The sequence below is a fragment of the Cervus canadensis genome, chromosome 3, assembly GCF_019320065.1.
Source record: "Cervus canadensis isolate Bull #8, Minnesota chromosome 3, ASM1932006v1, whole genome shotgun sequence".
NCBI lineage: Eukaryota > Metazoa > Chordata > Mammalia > Artiodactyla > Cervidae > Cervus > Cervus canadensis.
This window is the reverse complement of record NC_057388.1, coordinates 78,410,986-78,417,687: the sequence shown is the minus strand read 5'-3', so window position 1 is coordinate 78,417,687 and position 6,702 is coordinate 78,410,986.

Genomic DNA, 6,702 nt, shown 5'->3' with positions numbered 1-6,702 from the left:
CCTCACCGTCATGGTATCATATCCACATACATTTAGTCACCTGCCTGTGGCTGGTAAGATAATATTATGATCCATCCTGTACTCAGTAAGACTGAGTCTGATCTCTTAATAATAGTTGCAGAAAGTCTTGGGCTGTGTTCCTAATCAAAAGAACTCTTAATAAATTGGAATAGCATCTCTTTGTAAGGAAAATCCCTTTTTATTTTGATTTGCAGAATGGAATTTTTGTTTCCTGTCTCAGATTTCTGTATTTCTTCTTTCTGACCTTACGTTTCTCTTGTGTTCTTTTAACTCACGCACATGTGTTCTGTGTACAATTTTTAAAAGTAACAAATCCCTATGTATCAAAATAGTTTTATTTTTCTTGCTTTGAATTATGTATCTGGCCTAAAGTGTTAGAATTACAAAAGAAGAACGTGAGCGATGTGAATACATATAAAAGGGCAGAAGAAACAGTATCTTTCTCTTAGAAGTATGATCTAAAATAGTTTGAATACTCTTCTTTGAAACTGTACTCTGAAACATTGCCATCATTTCCCCTTATGTATAGCTAGTTTGAATTAAAATGAACTCAGCAATACTGTAAGCTGTTTTCTTTTCAAACAGGAATATTCAATGTAATACTTCATGGGAAGGCAGCATGTCTATGAGTTTTTTTGCTTTTTATGATTCATTGTTTTATTCAAGAAACACTCAATTGTGTATAGTGGTAATGTCGCTGCTTTGGGAAACTGGCCATTTGTACAATTGTATAATTGTATTTGTATAATTGTAAAAAGTATTAAAACTGAACATATCAAAATGATTAGTTTTGTTTTTCTTCTTTTGCATTATGTATTTGGCCTAAAGTGTTGGAATCACATTAGAAAGACAAGATGGGTGAATACATATAAAAAGTGCCAGACATTTTATATTATATATCATGAAATGATATCTCTTTCTTGGACAGATCTTCTGAAATAGTCTTGAGTCCCCTTAGTTTGAATCTACTCTATGAAATCTTCTGCCGTCATTTTCCCTCGTGTTTAACTAGTTTGAATTAAAATGAACTCGATTATATTGTGAGATTTTTTTTTCAAATAGAAATGTATTCAACTCAATGCTTCATGAGAAGTCAGCATGACTACTAGATTTTCCCATTATTCATTGTTGTATTCAAGAAATACCCAAATGTGTATAGGTAACAGTGCTGGTTTGGGTAGAAACTGGCCATTTGTGCAGATCTAATCAATTCTATCTGTGCTTGGTCTAAGAATGCGCCACAGGACAGAAATGCCTCTGCAGGCTCCCTGGGAGCCCGGGGCCTCACCAGGGAGAGCTTTTTGCATGGAGGGAGAGGGGAAGTGCCAGGGTCTGGCCTTGAACTGAAACCCCAGGAATTCAGTGCTGTCATCACAATGAGAACGTCCTGTGTCCGGAGGGAACCCTCATCTACAGCACGACCACTGATGGGGCCTGAGCTGGACATCAGGGTGTGACTTCAACCTGAGAAGGGACTCCGTCCCTGAAGCACTGGCTGCACCAGTTAAAGGCGCCAGTCCTCCTAGGAGGGCAAGGCCCCCCACATGTTGGCTCTCGGAGCAGAGACCAAGAGGAATGAGTGATGTGACTTGAATATGCCCTGAGGTCAGACTGTCAGAGTTGAAGCTGTGACCTCAGCAGTGGAGCCCTGCTTCCCTCTGGGACTGGGCGGATGGAGTCCAGGGCATGGACCCCCCCCCCATCCTGGGCCTACTGGGTGGGGAGAGGAAAGGGAGGGGGACACCTGCTCTTCACACTGACTTTGCTGAGCAGCTCTCTGCTCATTCGCTCATCACACTGTCATCTGACTTACTGAACTCTAGCCAGCCTTGCTCAGGTTGACTCTGAAGTCATTTTGTCCCTTTAGGGGGACTTAGAATGAAAGAAAGTGAAGTTTCTCAGTTGTGTCCAGCTCTTTGCGACCCCATGGACTGTAGCCCACCAGGCCCCTTGGGACTTAGGTGACTCCATATACGACAGTTAATTGCACAGCTGAGCCCAGAGCCTCCTTACTACTGTCTTTGAGCAACAAAGCAGATTGCTGTTGCCCACGCCTGTGGTCTGTCCATGTCACTGGGTTCAGGGATGGGATTTTGTGTCATCCCGTCTACACTGGGAAAATGAGACCAAGAAGTAGCAGCCTCAGTAAGTCACAGATCACGGAAGAGCCCAGGTGGCTGGTGAAACATCAGGGATGATCTTAGTGCTGCAATGTTGGTCCTTTAATGGACCAGAACCTGCTGGTCCGGAGTCGACAATAAGAAAGTAAGAGAGAGAAAGAGGCTGATATCTCCTGGTTTACGCGGAAAGCCAACAGAGTCCTGTTCTTGGGGCTCGCGCTGCTGCACGTAGGCACCAGGCGCCCTCTCGAGTGGGTGAAGGCACAGTGTGCCTTCTCGAGAGAGTCTTAGAAGCCTGGGCAAGAAAGTGAGCTCAGCGGACCTCCGCGCTCCAAGGAATTAGCCAGAAATAGAGAGAGAGAGAGAGAGAAAGAATAGAAAGAAAGAAAGGAAGACATGGGGACCCAAGCTCTGATGGAGAAAGGTGTTTTAATCAACATGGTGTGGGCATATATACTGTCTTACAAGGTGGTTATTCTCAGCAAAGACAAAGATTAAAATTCCAGACTTACAAAACATAAGACTAGAGAATTGCAAACAATCACCTTTTATCTGTATGGCTCATAAAAAGGAAAAGGGTATTTATCACCATAATGAGAAACTAACAAAGGAAATGCCTGGATTCATCAGCCCCGGGAAAGGCGTGCCTCTCCTCTTAATTCCTGAATATTCAGGAATTAATAAGGGCCAAAGGTTTCCTGACAGATCCATAACAGCACACGGGAAGCCTCCTGTTAAATGCTTCCTAACACTGCAAGAAGTCCTGTCTGCTCCTTCCTCCAGGACAGGGTCCTGAGTGTGGATGGACACACCATTGTGGATGCTGTGGATGAACTGTTGTGGATGGACACACAGGATGTTCAGCATCTGAACATCCTGGGGGTAAGATTCCCAGCTCACATAGGACGTATGTAGTGGTTTAGTCACTAAGTCGTGTCCAACTCTTTTGCGACCCCATGGACTGTAGCCTGCCAGGCTCTTCTGTCCATGGGATTCTCTAGGCAAGAATACTGGAGTGGGTTGCCATGTCTTTCTCCAGGGGATCGTCTCGACCCAGTGATCAAATCCAGATCTCCTACACTGCGGACAGATTCTTACATGGACATAGTGGAGGAAATGCATACAGAAATAACGGGGAGCCTGAGCCACAGCCTGGAGTTTGTTTGCTAACAATCACATGCCTGTGCAGAGGACTCTTCTTCCATTAACTGTGACCTTTGAAAGTGAGCAGAGCTGGTTGTGGTTTAACTGTTCTCATTTCTTTGTGACACCCCAGCTAGCTCTTGCACAGCCCCAACTGGTAGAGCCTGTTTGACTTTAAACATTTTCCACAAATCAACCAAAATGTGGTTTTGAGCGAATGAGCAAAGAAGCCTGAGAAAACGAGACCCCATCAGCCACACCAGCGCCCTCCTGCTGCCACCGCCACCCCCACCGCCGTCCCCTTGCTGCGCCTCTGGGGCCAGGGCAGCCCAGGGCAGCTGGGGCAGGAAGCTGCTAAGAAGTTGGAAACCACAGGAGACACGGCCCAGCAGGGCCCTGGCAGGGAAATCAGCTACACAAAATTTTCAGAGATATGCAGGTTTAGCCTCTTCTTAAAATGCTATTGCTTCCATTTTTTAAATTTAATTATTAGCTCATATAGAATATAGTCAATTCACAGCATTGTGTTAATTTCAGGTGTATAGCAAAGTAAGTCAGTTATATTAATACATACATTCATTCTTTTTCAAACCCTTTTCACTCTCCTCTTTCACTTTCATCAAGAGGCTCTTTAGTTAGAGAGCTTCATCAAGAGGCACTCTGGGCTATACAGTAGGTCCTTGTTGATCATCTATTTCATATATAGTAGTTTGTATGTGTTAATTCTAAACTCCTAACTTACCCTCCCCCCATCTTTCCCCTTTCATAGCTATAGATTTGTTTTCTAAGTCTGCGAGTCTGCTTCTTTTTTTAAATATAAGTTCATTTGTATCATTATTTTACATTCCACATATAAGTGATACCATACAATATTTGTCTTTCTCTGTCTGATTTACCTCACTTAGTATGATAATCTCTAAATCTATCCATGTTGTGATAGAACTACCATTTGATTCTGGATCAGGAAGATCCCCTGGAAGAGGAAATGGCAACCTACTCCAGTATTCTTGCCTGGAAAATCCCATGGACAGAGGAACATGTTGGGCTATGGTCCATGGGGTCACAAAGATTTGGACATGACTAAGCAACCAAGCATGCCACACATGATCCAACAATCACACTCATGGGCTTATATCTGGAGAAAACCATATTTGAGAAAACATATGTACCCCAAAGTTCATTGCAGCGGTATGTACAATAGCCAAAGCTTCCCCTCTTGGCTTCTGTTGTTATTCTTGTTTAGTCACTAAGGTGTGTCTGACTTTTATCGACCCTATGGACTGTTGTCCAACAGGCTCCTCTGTCCATTGGCAGGTGGATTCTTTACTGCTGGAGTGTCCCTGGTGGCTCAGACGGTACAGAATCTGCTTGCAATGCAGGAGATGTAGGTTCCATCCCTAAGTCAGGGAGATCCTCTGGAGAAGGAAATGGCAACTTACACTAGTATTCTTGTCGGGGAAATGCCATGGACAGAGGAGCCTGGCAAGCTACAGTTCATGGAGTCAAAAAGAGTCAGACATGACTGAGCAACTAATCTATCTTCTTTACCACTGAATGACCTGGGAAGCCCTTTGACTTCTTTACTTATTACATTATTTCTTTCCAGTGAAGAAATATTTCCATATCTTTAAGATGAGAGCGACTTACTTTGTTTAAAGAGGTCTGATCAAATTAATGGGAAGCAAGGAGCCGATCTAAACTGGATTTCCTCTATCTTATATATGGTTGGTCTTTTTTGCTTTCAAATGGGGAACTTCTGTTTAGTGTCCTAAGAACTTGTCTCACATCCACTGAAGCTAATTATAAACAAAGAAACAAACAAAAAGCCTCCTTGGTTTTAAATGAGACAGTGTTTTAATTCTAATACATTAAAATTTTTCCTTTAAAAGGATTCGTTAGAGAAAATAGAAAATATACACTCACTTATTTTTTCTCCCTTTTACCATGAATTGAACTTCTTGTCTTATGTCTGTTTATAGAAGTCTACAGAAATACATTTAGTAGTGTTCTGTTTATTAGTATTATTAATCAATAGAAAAAAATGGTTGAAAGACATGAACAAATATTTCACCTTAAAAGAAGTTTTAAATATACACACACAGAATAAGGCAGGATTTCTACCATGTTGACAATCAAGAGGGCAGCTATGGTGATACCAGAGAATATACATGAGGAGAAGACAGATGCACCCCCACGTGTCCTTAAGAAAATCCTCAGTAAATCCCTGGAGGAAGCCTTTAGTAAGGAAGCAGTGCATTTTCTGTTTTGCTGTGGTTGGTTTGTTTTTTCCCCAAAACAAAGTGAGTCAGTGGAAAGCCACATGATATTAGGTAACAAAATATGGGCTCTGAGTTCAGAAAAACCTTAATGACTCTTACTTACAAAATAATGACCATGAACAGACATATTAACCTCTCCAACCTATAAACAGATATGTGATGACACTACCCTTATGGCAGAAAGTGAAGAAAAACTAAAGAGCCTCTTGATGAAAGTGAAAGAGGAGAGTGAAAAAGTTGGCTTAAAGCTCAACATTCAGCAAACTAAGATCATGGCATCTGGTCCCATCACTTCATGGCAAATAGATGGGGAAACAGTTGAAACAGTGGCTTACTTTATTTTTCTGGGCTCCAAAATCACTTTAGATGGTGACTGCAGCCATCAAATTAAAAGACACTTACTTATTGGAAGGAAAGTTATGACCAACCTAGATAACATATTAAAAAGCAGAGACATTACTTTGCCAACAAAGGTCTCTCTAGTCAAGGCTATGGTTTCTCCAGTGGTCATGAATGGATGTGAGAGTTGGACTATAAAGAAAGCTGAGTGCCGAAGAATTGATGCTTTTGAACTGTGGTGTTGGAGAAGACTCTTGAGAGTCCCTTGGACTGCAAGGAGATCCAACCAGTACATCCTAAAGGAGATCAATCCTGGGTGTTCATTGGAAGGACTAATGTTGAAGCTGAAACTCCAATACTTTGGCCACCTGATGCGCAGAGCTGACTCATTGGAAAAGACCCTGATGCTGGGAAAGATTGAGGGCAGGAGGAGAAGGGGACGACAGAGGATGAGATGGTTGGATGGCATCACTGACTCAATGGACATGGGTTTGGATGGACAGGGAGGTCTGGCGTGCTGTGGTTCATGGGGTCACAAAGAGTCGGACATGAATGGCGACTGAACTGAACTGAACTGAACCTGTAAACTGTGGACTCTAACTGTTCCTTCCTCCGAGCCTTCTGAGATGATTAATGGGCTTCCTGACAAATGGTAGAAACCGAGTCCCTACTCCATCTGCATCTAATCTCTTTGTGGGAAGTAAGTTTTGAAATGAATATCAGTGCATTTGTGTGTGTGTGTGTGCAGAATCTACGATTTCTACAGTAGAGCTACCACTGGTAGATGCTAATATTATTGA